We start from the raw sequence: 19608 nt of genomic DNA, 5'->3' as shown, positions 1-19608 counted from the left end.
TCCTCCTCTCCTTCCCCACCTTCCTCTCTCTTTCGTTCTCATTTCCTCTTCACTTGCCACATTTGTGTGTGTGTGTGTGTGTGTGTGTGTGTGTGTGTGTGTGTGTGTGTGTGTGTGTATGCGTCCCACAAGACGAAAGCTGTGTGGGAGGAAATATGACTCAATAGCCAAATGTCACCTGCTGAAAAAAAGGTCAGTGATGGAATAGGATCAGACAAATGGATATGTGTTATAGATACCTTTGAGTAGACTGTTGCTGAGAAGAGATCACAATAATAAACGGACACTGTTAATGAATATTACTGGCTAATAAAATCATGAAATCACACTCGACTTTGAAGTCAGGGAAAGCATTCTTTATTGTTGAAATCAAAAGAGCTCAGAGCTCATGAGTCAATCCGCAGAAAAATAATTAGTAACTATTTTGATGACTGATTGGGTCCTTTGTCAATCTGAAATACAAAAACTATATATAGTTTGGAGCGGTGAGCGGACAGAACAAATAATTTGATGAAGTCCACTTTGGCTTTGCGAATTTTTTTGACATTCGGAAGAATAAAAGTGGAGCTGCTTTGTCAATTAATTGAGAAAATAATCAGCAGAATAGCCTTGCTTGCATTTTACCAGCATGCAACCTCTGTGTAATCAGTAGTAAGACAGGACGAAAGCAATTTGACTTCTTAATAAATATCTTTGTGTATTGTTCTCAGTTGAACAATGATTAGTTGTGTCCATTAATGATTTTGCCCCCTTAAACTATGGGGATCAAATTGCATTAACAAGACAGTGAGCCTCTCTTTCTTGTCACTAACCAAGGAACCAACAATGATTTTCTTGTACTTTTGAGGCATCGCCATGGCTCTCAGCACGCAATGCAGAGTTGTTATGGCAACACAAACTGCAGAGCCCCCAACCTTGACCCATATAGTCCAGAGAACCGGTATGGTCTTCCTTCCAGTTGACATATGTCTTCCTTTTTATATTCTATCCCTATAATTGCTGTCTATCACACCATTGCACCTGGAGCCACAGGTCTGGCTGTCGGGGTGGTTTTTCATAACTTTACTGCTGTCACTAGTTGTCATCTGGCTGTAAAAGTGACAAGCATCAGCCAGATGCACATGAACACACATGAAAAAATAACAACGGAGCTTGTGACGTTACAACACCTGTGTTCTGAGTCCTAACGAGCAGCAAGTTTACTTTTTCTCCCAAAAACACAGAAACACTCAGATTGCTTATTTAGCAGATTCTGTATGACAGCTTGTTAGCGTTCCTTTTGTTTGACACTGAAGCTAAAGGGTCAAATTGATTTACGCCTCTGCGCCTCTGCTCCTTTGGTTTTATTTTTTGGAAAGCAACTCAAAAGGAAATAATTGTTAACTATGGAAGCCATTAGGGAAACAGCTGTTGGTATTTTCCACTGTATTTCCCTGCTGTTACCAACAGTGTCCTTCAGATTCCACACATCTGTCAAGGAAATCTTCTGTGAAATGATTTGTCTCATCTAGGTATAACGTCCACAAAGTGGTCACGCCTCATTGCCATGACAGAAAACAGTATCACTCTATGTTGCGTTGATGTCAGCGGAGCTGTGCACATGCTGCAGAGCCGATGTTTCCAGACACATCTCTTATCTCCTTGGCAATGCTTTTATACACCATGGAAGCTGCTTCCAGTGAGTGAACTCGGCTCCTGTGTTTTGTATTCTACCCCTTTTTTTGTAAGCTGCTCTAACTCCTAAATGGCAGCATTTCTCTTGCATTGATTTCGGTCCAACTTTAATAGGAACTTGCCACTTTAAACTGTCAATCATCTCGCCCACGCTGTCTTCCACCGCTCTCTCCATTTTCTGCTTTAGTCATACTTATTGTCCTCATATTCCTGTTAGTGGGATGCAATCAAACTTGTACAGCCAGCAATTATCATCCACTCTTCTGCCGGCCTCTTTCCTGTGGCTCCTAACAGGTGCTGGGAAATGTCAATGTCAATCTTTTCTCGCTGCCTCCTGTTGAGTGCTCTTGTCTGTGATGCATGGCAGTCTACTGAGTCTCGTCTCCTCTCTTTGGTCTGTAGGTGAGGGTGTCTCAATGACTGAACAAAACCAATGTACCCCCAAGCATTCAGCTTTCAGGATGCAGAAAATGACTACCGGCCTTATTGACGATGACAACCTGCCCAGGGGAGACTGGCGGTTCTGCTCCAGGTCTGCAGGCCAGGAAAACATAATAAATAGGTATGAAGAGGACTTTGTTGACTCAAAGAAAACATTGTTCACCTATGGGGCGTAGGTATGTCTTAATATAGAAAATGTCCTCCACCTGTTGATGTCAATGAATCCCAGACCAAAACCAACATGAATTGATCCCACGAACAAGTATCGCCTGTGTTGCCTATGCGCAACATATATTATATATTTGTGCCTCAGAGCTCCATTGTTGTCCAACAGGACAAAGAATGAGGCCAGTCCAGAGGTTTGACACGGGCAGATATTTTCCCTCTAAAGAACATTAACAAATGTATTGTATAGTAACAGTTGCTGAAACTAATCAACATCGCCTGAACAACACAGAGAAGGAATGAAAGAAATCACCAACTTCGACAACTTCCTGTTCTTACTCGTCGGAAGATTCTCAGTGACAAACAATGCAATTAGCTGCTTTAGCCAGCCTGTTTGTTCGGCTGGATAAATCTTCCAGGTTTAATTACTTCTTTAATTCCTTTACACACTCGCCTTAACTGTTGCTGCCACTGAGCACGCTGTTGCCAGCATTAACCCGCGTGGATAAGCCAAATCTTGTTCTCAGGCAACCTGGGTCTTATTTTCCTCTATCCCCTGTCTCGTTTCCTCTCATCATCACAGTTTAAAAATAAGGCGTCAGAGAACTTATGCAGCAGGAACATCAGTTATTATCAGCTGTTATCAGGGTACAGACCGATTTGAATTACTTTTCCCATAATTGATTCCTCTATTTGCTAGAGTCCCCATTTGTTTCTGATTATTTCCTTGTCCCCTTATTCTTCTGCATGTCCTCTGGTCACGACTATAACTGAAGTGGGGTTTATGACGATGAAAGATTGATGCCAGCATTCAGTGTGACGCATTCCCCCACCACGCACACCATAATGGCTTCATCCCTCCCATCTCGTTTACCTCTCTGCCATCCATCTTCAATGTAGAAGCATCTGTCACAAGCAGTTGATCTCATTTATTTCCTTTGAGGGTTCAGATAGGCTTCAATAATTCTCTCTCTCTCTATCCTTCAAATTTTGCAACTGCAGCTGCCACAAGTCAGAAACAATACAACAGAGTCATTTTGGTTGTTGCAAGTGCCTAATATACCTCTGCCCTGGCTGTATGAAGCGTTTGGCAATAACAATGCTTTACTGCAATTTCACAAATCAGAGGGCACTTTCAACATCAACGTATTTCTTGAATGAATGAATTTATAGAATGAGACTGTAAACGTTGCCAGCTTGTTTTGACACATTTTGTCAGTCTGAACTTCACCTATCCTCTCTCCCTGTTCATTCTCACTGCAGCTAGGATCCGTAACTGTGTGCGAATGATTTCACGGCTGCTGCTGTGCAACGCTGTTGTCATGTAATTCCCCTTCTGTTCTCCTTTCTTATAAAAGTGCACACAGACAGCCTGCAGCTTCAAAACATTAAACCTGGATGACACACAAACACAGTATGAATATTATAGTGATAGTGTAAATATTGTATTTGGTAAACTTGGTCTTCTGCTTCTTTGCTGGTTTAAGAGACGACACTTACTATACGTATTTATTTTAAGTCATCTGGGTGATGAAAGTGGCACAGAGCAAAGAACGTCTTTGCAACATATTGTCTTTTAAAACCTGGGGATGAATAGATGGTGACCTATTGTGCCTTGTGAGCTAACGAAGAACACATGGAAACACATTAATCACAGCATATTCATTGGAATTAATTAATTTTGCTGTGAAATTACTCTGATTTATATGTTGCTACATCATGGCCTTCAGTCTTTATATTCAAACTACTTTGCAGCTTTTTATTTGTAAACATTTGCATGAAACATTTATAATAGTTAAGATTTACACTATAGGTAGAAAAAAAATGTCAAATGCAAAAAATCACGAAAAACATACCAGAAAAATATTTTTGGTAAAAAAAAAAAAAGCCGGTCACACTTTACTATGGAGGACTTAAAATGAATTAAGTATAAATAAATACATAAATAAATGCATGAATGAATAAATTAATAAATAAATAAAGGCTTAAATAAATGTATAAATAAATACAGGAATATATAAATAAAAGTTATACCTAAACAGGACATCATTAAATAAATCTATTTCTACATTTCTGTATTTCTTCATATATTTATGTCTATACTTATGTGTCCACACGTATTTTTTCATGTATTTATTTCTGTATTTTTGTGTTGTTATATGCAAATGAGCTGTAGCGGTCCAAACCTCATTGTTAAACAGGATTGGTCAAGTAGGGGGCAAGACAGAAGCAACCGATCCCTAATACATGGCCATGTGAAGTCAAAAAGCTGTCTTGGCAAGCAGCTCTCATGGCTTCAACCGCATGATGGCAGACATGCTGGCAGACCAGGGTCCTGTTTTTCGTACCTGGTTTACTGAGTTAGCTGGACAATTTTGAGGATAAGATGACGTAGATCAGGCTTTTCGTTTTTTTAAAGCAAGTTTAAAAAAATCACCGTGACCTGGTCCAAAGGAGGTTTAGTGCTTTTTTGTCCCACGGACAAAAAGCAGCTTCCTTCTTCACCGATGAAGTAGCAATATTAATTATATTAGTTTTATAGGGAGAGAGTTCTTGAAGATCGCCAAGATCCGTTCTCACATCATGACATCATGAAAAGCGCAAGACCACAGCTTGTTTTTTTGCGTAACCTCGTTAACCAGCCACCCCCCCTCTCTCCATCTCATAGAGAGAGGGCCAAGGGATTGTTTAGACTATGACTCAAAGATCAGGAGCCTCACTGTGCTGCCTATTGATAAATCCATTGGGCTGTCCGTGGTGCTGAAATAGCAACCTGATTTAGCAACTTTGTACTTCCTTGAGCTTAGTTATAATGCCCTAGAAGACATTAATAAAGACCCTTTCTAGATTGGTCTCGTAGAAAGAAAAAAAATCAAAGAAAGACCTTCAGCAACAAAATGGAGCTTATGTCTCTGCTTCGATGTATCTGACGAATGCCTCTGACTTTGAAGGTACTCGCCATACGGAAACAGAAAGAAAGTCAAGAACAGCCTCAAGCGTCACAGTAAAAAGAGAGACAATAAAAACAATGAAACGAAATACGGCAAGGTAAAAAAATGCCAGACACAGTCAAAGACGGCCACTTTGAAAAGAAGACAGTGGGTTATTTATCACCAAATTCAAGAGTTTTCTTTTTCACAAACTGCAAGCAGAAAGACTCGCTCTGCAACTGGGACGTAACCATGGGAACTCACAATCTGTGTCCTCTGGAAAGTGAAAATTACTGTAAAAGATCGTGTCCATAAAATGTAATTGTCAAAAGCAGCTTAATTGTACAATTTCAATATTCATGTTCCTCCTACTTTGTAAGTCCTAATGAAGTATTTACATGTGATGTAATCTGATCATTCAAAGAGATTTTCAAATAAATGCAAAGCAGACACAAGAAACCAACATAAATCCCATAGGAAGGGTGTGATTTGGTCTCTCATTTGTCTTTTTTGGGAGCAGGATATTGCATAATTTGGAATTCTGCATTTGCTGAGTGCAATTTCTTAGTTTAGTGCTGTCAGCATGACTAGAATTAGAAGAGCCTATGGAAAACGATCACTTCGGAGTAGCGTGTTGACATCTGTGTTCTTTGTTTGACAGGGACGGAGGTGCATCTGTGACGGGGCCGGGATTAAGTCTTTGAGTTTAAACATGATAGACGACCTAGGTAGTCATACCAGATCGCTACATACTATAGTCCTTTGAGATTGTGTCGCTCCACTTCCCCCCAAATGGCTCAAATATACATAGTAAATCGCTTGCAACAATGTTATCAGCCAGGAAAGTTGTTGCATGGAGACTAGAGCTTGTAACAGCCTGCCTGAAGCCAATTCACACAGAGACAGACACCCACTTTCAAACACAAAAAGGTCTGAAAAACAAAAGCCATTAACTTACTATGCTTCAATTCAGGCCACAGTAATGCCTCATGCTGATGAGGAGATGTTTGGTCTGAGGCCATGACCCATTTACTGAATATAGTTCACACCTTTATGCTAGATCAGTAGGATGTGTTCTCATCACAGGACAGCACATTACAGAACACACTATGTTTGCAGGTACAGATGTTCATTAAAACACCATCAATGTTGCAAGAGTGTAGGTTTGCATACAGTCTATAGGGACTAGTCACAACCAAAGTTTGGACAAAATATTTGCATACTCACTCCTCTGTTATAGTATAGAAACTTTCCATTGCGTCCTCGAGACTGTGAGTGAGAATTGAGAAGGTGCCGAGTCAGAAACACTACGCAAGTCGTCAATGCAGAATGAGAGCTGACAGTAGTCTGACACGGTAAACTACTAAAATACGCCAGGAAATAATAAAGTCTCATATTAGTGTTTTGTTTGGTCTCAGCATTGATATTGTTGACCCCTTTGCGCTTTGTAGATAAGAAAATGCCACCAAAAAAGAAAAGAGATATCTAACGTTTTTTTCATCATGTAAGTAGCTATCAAGAAGCCAAGTTGTTGTTAGCTAGCTAGTAGCGGGATAACTACTCACGCAATGCAAACCTGCATTTTTAAAAATGCATTCAGGAAACTCAGAAATCCGGTGAAGATGCAGTGCAGGTTGAATCAGCAGGACCAGCAGGGCTTCAGATGAGATCGAGCAGTGATGCATTGTCAGGGATGGATCAAAACAAACACCCTGTTTCTTGCAGCACACTGAACATCCAGTGGTTAAACAGCTGTTGTGGCTTCTCTGACACCAGCAGTTGGCTCTGCAACCCTTCTTCAACTGCTGGTCGTACGCAGAGCTCACCAGCTAACTGGGTAATGCCAGTCTTTGTGCTCTCACTGTAAAGCAACACCAACCCCCTGGAGTGTGTGTGGCAGAGCTGGTAGTGAAACACAATGAAGAGAACTAGGTCATGTAGCCGAGTTCAGCTACGGCCAACTAAACAAAATCCTGTTTCTGGGAATTTTTCATTGAATAACAGTTATATATTGAATTAATTAATTTAAACAATGCTGATGTGCAAAGTCCTGCAGATAGATTAGAACAAATCACATACAATTTTAGCCCCATTATTCCATGGATCTACTAAATTAGATGTACATTGTGTATTCTTGTCTTCCTATTATACTAACTTGCATCCACCATTTCCCTTTTCATTCAACGATCTGCCATCTCTCGCCACCAATGGAAGTAGTCTACAAACATATTCTACAATACTGATCCATCCTTCTATCTCACTCTAAATGTAACTCCCTCATATCCTGGCCCTCCCCTTAGTATTTGTCCTTTGATTCATTTTCATCCTCCCCTCCTCTCTCTGAGCACTTCCTTACTGTCTTAAAACTGACAGCAGAGATATATACTTGACCACCGAGTCATTACTTTGAAGTAAAAGAACATGGCTTTCCCTCTTCAGTTGTTCATTCACCTTTCTTTTCTGGATTTATGAGTCGTGCTCTGTATCTGAATTAGATAGTATCGCATTTGTCCAATCACTGGAAAAAATGGGTGCACTATAGGAGCACTTACAATATTTCTTCTCCGACAGCTGAATAAAAATATAGCAGCAAAGAGGCCTATCACCAAAACAATCACCTTTTTCCCACTGCTTTCATGTACCTGCTCCATTTTTCCACTTTCTTCTTTTTCTTTATCTACCTTAAATCATCGTCTACCTCTTAGCCTTTTCAATTATCCCATATCCTCTCCTTTTAATGTATACATAATGTATGCATTATGTATCAACTTCTCAAAAACTAATTACAATTACAATTTATAATTTATAGAGACAATGACGGATGTTAAAAACCTCTTTTGTCTGGCTTTCCTCGTGGCCTACCTGCACTATTGAGCCACGTAATTCACCAAACTGTTTCCTCTAAAAGGAAGGGACTATGAACCGTTTTACACACAGTGCAACCTAAACGATTACATAAATTTGTTTGGATCTGGGAACGGGGCGAGACTCCTGCTAGATTACGTTCCCTCGTCAATGGCCCTGGCCCAGTAATTACCTCTGTATCTCGACAACCTGAAAGTTATCTGCTTCCATCAAACGTGAGTCCCCATTGAGTAGATAACTGGACTGTTATTCCAGAGTATATAAGTTTTTTTTTTCAACAAGAGTTATTATACATACAATACTTTAACTGCAACTTTCTTTCTTTGGAGGTCAGCCCCGCAAGATCGAAAATACAGTCAAAAAGTAGTATATGTTTAAAAGGTTATAAGGTTATAACACCGTGCCCCAAATCTCTTATTCCTTGGGGGTTAACCCCACAGTATTAAAAGACTCAGTTTACTCACAGCTTAAGAAAGTCTCTATTTGATTGCTCAAATAGAGTGGTTCTATCTCAGGGACAGAGTCCGAGAAGGAACTGAAGAAGTGTGCAGTTATCTTAGTATATATGGACAAGTGTGGGGGAGGATCGGCAGTGGCAGTGACAGTAAACAGTGATTTACTTATAAGCTCTGACCTTGGTCACACGCTCAATGTGTGTTTGTAGATACAGCTTCAAAAAAATTCCAAAAAGGGAGGCTGAAGAGGTGTCAGTTAGATGTACATGTCCTTGAGACATAAGTAGGAGTACCTGGCGCCTTGTAAGCAGAGTTGGCAGATGAAACATGCCGATGCTGTTTGATGGGGTCATGATGAATGTACAGGTGTCAGACCTTTCATTAGTGTGAGTAATGGGTGTCTGTGGTTTAACATGCTCTGACCTCGGTCACGGGTTCAATATTGTCTTTGCAGCAGGATGCATCTTGCCATGACCATATTTAAACCTGTCTTTTGTATAATGTAGGATCCATTTACTATGACCAGATTTGGACCTGTCATAAAAACAGAAATGTACTAAAGCATATTAATGCAGTGTAAAAGAAAACATTTTAACTCATAAAAACAGGAATGTGCCAAAGTGTATTAATGCAGCGTGATAGAAAACAATTTACTCATAACTTTTATAGTTATATTCAATAAAGAAGAATAAAAAATGAAAAGAACTTCAGAAAAAAAAACTCCTAGTTTACATTAGGGCTGCAACAACGAATCGATAAAATCGATAATTAAAAAAGTTGGCACCAAATTTCATTATCGATTCGTCGTGTTGCGCGATTACTACGCCACTCAATAAATCGCAGAGATGTTTGAGTATTGAACAAAACAGTTGAGTGGAGCGAAGTGCGGCAGACTGAAGGTCCAGGAAGTTCTGGTGCAGCCCTGGAACCTCTCGTGTCACTGCATAGCGCGTTGCGTGTACAATAACTTATCAGCTAGGCTAATCGTTGTCGTTAGCTCACTAGCTACTGGTTCATTCTCCATGTTTGAGCCGCGCTGTTAGGTTAGATAACTAGATAACATCTTCGTTTTTAAAATGTCGCGGAGCGCCACACTGACAGAACTAGCAGAATTCAGTGCACTGAAAGTACCCGGATGGCGCACTGCGAACGGTCAAAAGATTCAGTGTAAAGCGATGGAGACTACTCGCACTATATGGGCGCCATCTTGGCTACGTATCGGAAGAGCAGGAGCCCTTTTTCCGCCAGCTTTTCATTAATTTATTTATATCCTCTTGCCGCAATTGTGGAGGTGTTGCAGTTTCCACATGGGTTGGAGAAAGAAGTAAACAAGGAACAAAAATAGGGCAAGAAGTGCGTTCATTTTGTCAGTTTTAGTTTCGTGGGTAACGCGAGCAGATTTGCGGACGTCACATCCGGCTTAATTTCGCGGGTGCCGCGAACAGATTAGCGTCAGTTACTTCTGCCAATTGGTAAACGTAAGTGTTCCATTTGATACAGCACTCATCAGCGACAGAGTGCACTACAGATGTTAGTGCACTGTTTTGGAGTGCTCTGTGATTCATTTCAAAGTCAAATAAAACACTGGCTACATGGGAACAGCACTCAGCAAGGCCAGCCAAACAGTCACTGCTGGTCCTCCTGAATAACTGCTTGTAGCGGCTTCATCTAGACACTCGTCCTGAAGTCAGAGCTGTGTGCGACTACGGATAATATTATGAACCCATACACGGGGCGTTTGATTTTCCGATGTTTGTGGGACTCCCTAATTCCCACCGCTCCTGAAAGCGGCGGCCCTCACCACCAACTTTTCTCTTTTTTTGCCGTGGAGAAGGGTTCGTGGCACAGATACAGAGCCAGATGACATTAGAATGGTGCGGCCACCTTGTGGTGAAAGAAGGAATTACATCTTTAACGTTTTTGGATTTATTTATTCTGACAGAGCTGGCGGGCCATAAATAATACATTATAAGATCGAAGCTGCGGGCCGTATGAAATCTGGCCGCGGGCCGTGAATGGCCGGACTTTGGACACCTCTGCTATAGCTGAATCTAGCAACAGTTCAACATATTAGACAGGGGAATTGACAGTCATCCGCTTTGGTTTGACTTTCAAAAATGAGTATACATTTTGAGTGGTAAATATGCCATTATTATCATTGTAAACTGCACATGTGCCCTGTGAGAATGGATAGCATGGCAGTCAAATCACCAGTAGTTAAAGGCGGTCAGGAAAAACAGACAGTCAGTTGTGGGAGATTGAGCTGGATTTCCTCACGGCGGTACTTAGTGAGTCACTCAAGTTTTCAGGCTCTTAATCATCATGATGCAAAAAGCAGACTGCCAAAGTAAACAGATGGCAGGTCTACATATATATGGCGCTCCTTCATTTTTAGCTACACAGAAAGCATAAACCGACCACTTCTCTCTTCCCTTTCGTCTTCCTGCCAACCCTGCTAGTGTCTCTGGGCTTCTGCTTGAATCCCCTCCGTTCCTTTTCTCTCCATCAGTCTTCAACCACAGAGAGGCGAGAGGAATACAAAAGGGAAGACGAGGAGGCCCAGTGCCAGCTGCTGCTGCTGCTGCAGAGACGATCCATCTAAACCCAGGGATGACACTGCTCTGGAATTTAGCCCTCGACGCGAACTCTGGGTACCATGTGACACTCTGCCCCAATGGTGATGACATAAGGTGCCCCAGTCTACACATATAAACAAAGTAAAAAATCACACAATAGATGGCAAGAAGTCTTTTCATATTTCCTCCATACAGCCACATGTCTGTATGCATGGACAACTCCGTCCACCCAACTCAGTAAGTATTGTCCTTCTGCTGCTGCAACAACAACAAGATAAACTGGAGTCAGCAGCACATCTGTTGTTTGTGTCACATTTATTACAAGGCATGTCCGCCACTCACATCACCAAAATATGCGCAAGTGTGTCTATTATTGACACAATGCGGCAATTCTGGTCCAAGAAGCAATACTACAGTGCATGTGTGACTTTCATTTCAATCAGACAATGTATGAACTTTAATGCGTCATAACATTATTCAGCTTTCTCATCAGCCAGCCACAATGTAAAAGCTGCACTCGTTAACAGAAAACTGCTGTATCAGTTCAATCTAACGTAAATAGATGAAGGAAGAGAAAGTAGGTTTTGATTAACAGCTGTAATTACCAAGAATGAGCTTTGGGAGCCAGGAGCAGTGTCAGCAAGTGGGAGGAAAATATTCCTACAGTACATAAGTTGAAGGAGTATATTCAACTTGTCGTTGTGTGGTTGCACAGAAAGTTCAATGGACAGTTTTTAAAGGACTGCCTGATAATATTTTTGGTATAGTATAATCAAAAGAATAAAAACAGCATTATGTTCGAACAGACGTATCGTTTATGCTAACAAATGTGTCTCTCTGAACAATAAGGAATTTAAAAAGCAACTCCCATTACGTGCGAAAACAGGATTTATTATGCGAAAGCCATCCGCCTTAATTGCTATAATAAAATCAGAATTGGCTATTATTGCATCATAAAGTGCATGCCTCAAATCATTTGTGAACAGTAACAAGCTGTATTTTGGATACTGTGTGTGTTACATTCAGACTAAAAGTTTCCAATCGGAAAATAGTGATTCCATGACAATAAGTCATTCTTAGCTCACTTGTCATTCTTTTGAAGGACGGGAAACCTGTTGAATTGTTGGACAATACTGGTCTTAGGGTGGTTACCATCACATAACATTGAGTTATGTGAACTCGACGTGTCTATCTGACCTGTCTGTCTGTCTGTCTTCCGTGGACATGGTTCAACATAGTTAAAAATCACTGCAGCTTTAATGTCACATACACTCCCCCAAACACAGTAAACTAATGAGTACATCTTAAGTTCAAGTCAGGCGGTGGTTAAGAGTGTCAGGTGAAGTAGATTAGCCGGGCCTCGGTTCTACACATTTTCTTGAAAAGAGGGCAGGAGGGATCCCTTTGCTCTTCATCTCGACCCCTCCCCTGCATGCTCTTCCACGCTCCAAAGAGGGATGTGAGGGCGAGAATAGACAAAAGAGATTAGAGGGTTTCTTGGAGACGAATGAGATGAAGTAAACACTTGACAGACAGCAGCCCTGGAAACCGCGCTTGTCTGGGTTGCTGTACAACAGAGAGACGGAGAGAAAGAAAAGTCACTTTATTTTTTCTAAATGCAAAGAACAGAGCCACGGCTTGTTCTTCAGGAGTTGGATTAACTAAAAAATACTAGAGAGGGTGCCATAGCAATCAGTGACATGAGTCAGTCTGGTGACAAAATGTACATATGTAATCAGCTCAGTGCAATGATTGAAACTATGGAGCTGTTACCGAAAAAGCTACTGAGATGCCTCTTTTTCCGGTTTGGTCAGGCTAACGCGCCTCTGGTCTGCATCGCTCAAGTCACGTTAGCTTACTTGCAAGAAGGATCTACGGACAGTTGGTTAGGTATAACATGTGTTATATTGTCCTTTGGTGTTTGCACAACATGTTGCCCAGTGATGCCCATCTGTGGGGTAATGCTGATTGCGCCAGTGTAGTGTTGCTTTGCGGTCAAAAACCTGTGCCCTTTTCGGGGTCTGACACCTGCCATCAATCATGTTCTAATGAGTTATATAGTGGACCCAAACAGCGCCATTTAGTGTACATACATAGCAACAATGTGCTCCTATTTGGCTCCTACACCTAATTGATAATCAGGCAGACATAACAATTCAAACAAAATACAACATAGGAGACGAATGCTGCGTTACAACCAAGCCCAGAGAAATGCAATCACACCCCTTGTAGAAAAGATAGTTTCGGTACTGGCCTTTCAAGTCTCCAATACCTTGTATTTGTCTTTTAATATGAAGCCCAGTAGGATGAGTTTTACCACACACTTTGCAAAACAAGCGCCTTTCGCAATGTCGGCTCATGTGACGCACACGTAAGCATAAAAAGAAGACTCCCTGTTCCCTTAGGAAGTTGAGTTTTTCTTTGCATTTCCTTTAATTGAAATTCTTGCACTCCAATGGATGTTTTTGGGTACAGCAAAGGCATCCAGATTTCTTGGTCTTTGTGTGATCTGCTGTTGGCTTCCTAGCTTCCTCGGGCTAGTCCCTAGAGGCTATTGTGGCAGCAACAATGTTTTCTGTTGCTGGAGTGGGATATAAACCTTGTCCCAGCAACACTGGTTGATGTGTCCTGTATATCAACAAACTGAGGGTCTGTGGTTGGTTGTTTCCATTATCCCATGAGCTGTGGTCCTCCATTGCGCCCTCATTTTGAATGGCAACTTCAACATAATGGCTCTCATGTTTACAGGCATATCCAGTTCCTGCATGCACTGAAGCTCCCCCATAACCACGCAAGAACAAGGCATAGGCTTGAAGCGCATTACTATCTTCAGCTTTTATTGCTTGCCAGAACAAAACCTTTTTCATGTATGCTGCTGCAATCTTGTACTGATTTCCAACGTGGTTATGTAAAAGACCCTTAGCCACTACATAGGCATGCTCTGAGCCATATGCAGGCAGCTCCGCATCAGTTCTCGTGGCTGTCCTCTTGTAAACTGTTCCAAGTAATATAAACAGTCCGCTCTTCCTGCCTTTTCCTTCAGTCCCTGTTTAAAAGTTTTTAATGAATGTTTTGTAGTGTAGAGGGTCCCCTTCAAATTGGGGAATATCTTGTGGTGGCAGAGATGATGAATGCCACTGGTGTTATTTCATTTTGCCTGCGCATGATGCCAAGTATGTTTGTTTGTTTATCGACATTATGTCTGGTTCGCCTTTTTCCCTCCACGAACGCCCTCTGCAATTGTCAACAACCACGGTGTCTGTCACCAGAGCTTCCCTTTCAGGAAGGGGACATCAGTCTGACACCTTGATGCTGTGTGTCTACTTATCTATTCATGCATTATAATGTATGTGGGGAGCAGCAGGCAGACAGAGAGAAAGAGAGATTTTATTTTTATTTTTCAAAAAAGCGTTTATTGACCGAAAGACACACAAGCAAGCATCTCAAACGGTTTAGCCCCAAAAATCAATACATTAATAAATAAACCAAATAAAAGCCCTTCCAGTTAAAACCATAATCGTCATCATCAGAACCGGCTGAAAGCCGTCACCATGTCCATTGTTCCTTATAGTTCAGTGTGTGGACTATGTGAGGAACACACTCAGAGTCCTGTCTCTACCTCTCCTTCCTAGTTACAGTTTTACCTCCTTCCATAGCTGCTGCTTTCTTGAGCTCAGTAACATGCTTTGTGAGGCGGTATCGTTTCTTTCTGTCGAGAGCATCAAAGCCCAGTCTCTTAAATTTGGCCACAGATCGTATGAACTTTGTGGCGTCACTGAAGTAATCGCTTAGCCTTACTGTCTTCCCAAATGTCTCATCCAGAAAAACTTAGATAGATTCTAATGAGTATGTGTCTGTGGGATCTAATCCACTGGTCCCACTAGAACATGGTGAGCTTGAATCCTCCATAGGCTCTCCACCAGACCCCTGCTCGCAGTGAGCTCCTTGGTGCCAGTGGAAGCCTCTTCCTCCATGCTGTCCACAGCCTCAGCTGTGGTGTTCTGTTGGTCCTCGTTCTCCAGTTCCGGATTTGCACCAGCAGCTGCGCTGGAAAGACTACACGCTACCACCTCACTCACTGGCTCAGCCGCAGGCACCTCCTCCTCTCCACCTTCTCCAAACTTGGCCGGTCCGCAGGCCGCAAGCCTGCTCGGCCCTTCCGGCGTGGGTTCTGCCGCCGCCCTCGCAGAGCTGCCCCTTCCTCCCGCGCTTTCACCTGGCGTGCTTAAAGCGCACTGAAAGCAGCGCTGGCCCGAGCTGGCGTTCAGTGCGTATATGCAGTCTCCATGTTTTACCCTGAATGACACGTCCAGGCTCTGAACAGGCGGGTCCAGGAACATGAACCCCTGCCTCCTCAGAGACTGAACGTGCCTCAGTTTGGGATCTTTGCATCCCAGCCCGACAGTCATCAGCCCACTGGCCATTTTCTTATACTTCCTTAATCCGTTCACGATTGCCTCATTTGGGATAAATGGCGGGACGCCGGACACGGTGATCCTTTTGGAGGCCGCCGACAGCAGGGACACCTGCACCCGCACGTCCCCGATCCGCACGCCGCTCCCAATCAGCTGCTCCACCAGATGCTCGTCCTTCAGGAACGCCACTGCGGCTCCATTCATCCGCGACGCGAAGACCAGTTGTTTGTAGCCGACCTGCTCCCCCACGGCCAGCAGCACCTCCTCCACAGTCACGCTGCTACACGGCGGGACGACCCGCACTCCCTGCCAGAGAGATGGAGGCGGCGTCTAGGAGGACGCCATTCCTCCGAAAACCCCACAAGAAGCCTCCGGTCACCCGACCACAACGTCAGCAGCACAGCGGCTTGACCACCTGCACATACGGCAGGTGGTCAAACCGCTCAAAAACACCCGATAAACTGGAATAAAAACAAATAACCTTTCAAATCTCTGCGCCACTCACACGTCCTCCTCTCATTCACACGTAACCAGAAACGGAAACAGAGAGGGAGAGAGAGAAGTTTTTTTAAGGCACAATAGGATGACCTGTCTATTAACCCAGTTTGAAAAGCCCTCTGGACCAAGAGTGACAAGAACTGTATTATCTAAGATCTCAGAGAAGGAGTATGCATAGGCGAGGAGAAGGGAAAGCAAAAAGGAAAAGGAAAAAAGGCTTGTGTGGCTGTATTAAACCTCTGCTCCCGAGGTATCAGATTAACCTAGTTGAAGCTTCTCCTGCTGAGTTAATTAAACAAGATTGGAAAAGGCTCCTGATTCCCACTAATGCAGATTTAAGGTAAATATTGTATCTGTGTGACAGATGTCAACTAGCTTGATGTATAATTTATGTCTGGGTTTGGCTACATAACCTATTGTATCATATACATGGTGATGGTTATAATGTCAAGCTAGCGATCAATGCTAACATGCTAGTGACGCTAGCTTGCTGTCTAGGCTAATGCATAGTCAGTGTTTAGCAAGTTAACTTACCAGTCGAGTAGTTAGCTATAGGAAGAGGGAGATGATAACCTTATCAAAAGACATCCAATTTTGCACTGTATTAAAAGTTATGCTGTATCTTCTCAATATTTTATTTTATTTTGATACATTTATTTGAGGGGTATTTTGTATCAAAATACATTCTGATGTATTTTTGCCCATGTCTGTGTGAGCAGGATAGTGATCTATGATTATATTATTCAGCTGCGTCTTCAAATTTCAAAGTATCCTGTGCAGTGCAAAGAATGTGACTGCTCGGAAGTTAAATCTGGTATTTGGGGATTGATTTCATCAAGCAGGGAAACGCTGAAGTGCTCCCTGTGTTTGGCTGAGTGTCTTTCGATGTTGTTTGGTCTCAAGGGGCAGCTGGGAACTAGCTGAATTTTAATAGTATTCACTGGGACTTTTGGTCCGCTTGCTTTCTTTGAACCCTTCACGAAATACATCAACGGTTAACCTTTTTCAGTTGCCTACAGTCTGCTTTAATAAGCACAGAAAGAGACCGAGGACCGGAGCAGACTGACAAAGAAATCCTACGATACTTTCTCAGTTCAGTTTTATGTGGTGACTCACTCGATTTACACTTTTTACATTTTAAATGTATGATGGGTTAATGTCCTGCCCACCTTCTCACGTGGATATAAATGTTTAAATTAAACAGCTGACCAAGCTAAAACTTTGTGGAAATAGTTTGACAATGGGATGAACAATAAAATGTAATATATAATATCTGCCAAACTGAAAAGAAAAAATGTTAAAACCTATATGGACATGTTCAAGGCCAATCGTGTGAATAAAGGACAACCTATTCTACTTTAAGAGCCACAGTTGCCCTTAATAGTAATAATTGGTAAGGGTGCTTTATTTACTTCTGCTTAATTCCTCAGAGTCAATGTGGATTCAAATACTTTGACTTTAAATATGTGTTGTGTAGCAACATGCATCTTTTGGATCAAAGGAATAGTTTGAGAATTTTGAGAAATATGCTTCCGCTATGTTGTCTGGTGTTTGATCATAAAATCTATACCACTCTCATATCACAATCTGTGGAAAAACAATACATATAGCATACAAATTAAGAAGCTTTGAGTTGAGGTTTTGATTGACTGATCTTTTGTTTTGTTTTGCTTTCAGAAAGTAAGTCTGTCTTTATGCTAAGCTAAGCTAACCAGCTTCAGCTTCACAGTAAATGGAACAATATGAGAGTGGTATTTAACTCACCTAGACAGGGAATTTATTTCCCAAAATGTCTAACAAATCCATGAGAGGTTGAGGCACTACTTGAAAAGTAGACACTGTTGTCTGGAAAGGTATTTGCTTGACAATACTATTGAAGAGCTGTGTTGGAGAGGACACCTAAAACAGTGTTTGTACTACTCTATGAGTTTGTTTGCTTTTCTGTCAAGCTGCCTCTTTGGTTTAATCTTGACATAAAAGAACAGAAAGGTACACATTTTCCCTGTCATTCATTGGTGATTATGTGTGCTTTCATCAGCCATTGATTAGTAACCAGATGAAACAGAGTGTAAATAAATGGGCGGACATTGCCCATGCTATCTAATCTAATGGTTTGACTGGCTTTGTGATTTCCATTGGAGAAGCAATTAGATATAAACAACAATACCAAATAGCTGTCATTGATGTGGCGGACAAATTAAGATTAACACAAACTTAAAGTCAGACAGAATTGATTTCCACTAATTCATAGAAAAAAAATAGTACAGTATACTGCAGCCTTGCTTTGGGTTCACTGATTGGTTTTCAGAGTTTATTCAAACCCATGCAGATAAAGGAGTTTAATGTGTGTGTGAGAAAGTTAAGTAGTTTACAGTGATGGGATAGAGTGCGTGCACGTATGTGTGTGTGAGAGATAGAGAATAAAACAAAATCACTTTAAGTAGTTTCAAATGATAGGATTACGAGTGTGTTTGTCCGTGTGCGTGTTCTTGTGTGCATGTGTGGAGAAAAAAAAAAGTGTTCTTTTTTCATTATTTTCTCCATGTGCTTCATCATATCCATTTTACTTCTTTTTGTCGATTGCCGCTACTGCATGTGGTTTAACAAGCCCGGGTGTATGGGGTTTGCATAATACCCACCATAATGTGAATACAGTCTGGTGCCTTTTGGTGTCGCACGTCTTTCATGAAAGCCTACAAATTTAACGATACTGGTAGCCCCTTTGCGTTTACCTCAAGGCAGTGTTTAAACTGGATACACATCACACAATTTCGTTAGCTCATTAAGCACTCAATTTGCTGCCACAGCCAAATTTCACACACACACACCGATACATACACACAGTGCCTTGAGAAAGCTTTTACAAAGAAGTTTGAAAGTTTAAATCTCTTTCTCATTTTTTTAATAAAAAAAATGTAATCCATCCACAGAATGTCCCTGCCCGCATGAAACCAAATTGCATTGCAGCCAAAGTCTTTGGACTTAGGAGTTTTTGCATTTGGGCATCTTATGTTTTTTAAATTACTATTTTAGGTTGCACACACAAAATACAGGTAGGAAACCAACAGAAGTCGCCTGCTAAACTCTTATACAGTAGTAGCTGGTTAGTTTCTATTTTCTAATAGCCTTAATGTTTATTGTTAGGCTTTTTATCAAGGCTTATCATTTCTTGATATGGCTCATCAAGGCTTATCATTTCTTGATAAAGTTCATCAAGTCTTATAATCTTTTCAATCCGCAATAGCAGGCCATCACATAAAAGTCACCACAAGAAAATACTGAATCAAACACATACAGCACTAAAGAGCAGCACCTAATCTTAAAGTTTGAATCCCTCCGACCAATCCAAACTAACACTGCTACAGATTGCATAAGTGTACAAGCTTACCACAAAATGAGACACTTTTAATGTTGTCGTCAACACATAACACATAATACCTGAGTATTGACTGCTGTGGTCGGTCGGCCCCGAAGACCCCGAAGACTCGTTGCATTAGACAGAAGGGATTTACATTACAAATCTGTTCTCAGAATTCTCAGAATGCCGCTGCAGTATAATGCAAGCGTGCATGTGTGTGTGTGTGCGTGT

This window comes from Clinocottus analis, unplaced genomic scaffold (assembly GCF_023055335.1).
Source record: "Clinocottus analis isolate CAN_PGR_092001 unplaced genomic scaffold, fCliAna1.0.p SCAF_6, whole genome shotgun sequence".
In the NCBI taxonomy this organism is placed as follows: Eukaryota; Metazoa; Chordata; class Actinopteri; order Perciformes; family Cottidae; genus Clinocottus; species Clinocottus analis.
The sequence above is the reverse complement of the archived record's forward strand: the minus strand, read 5'-3'. Positions refer to the sequence as shown.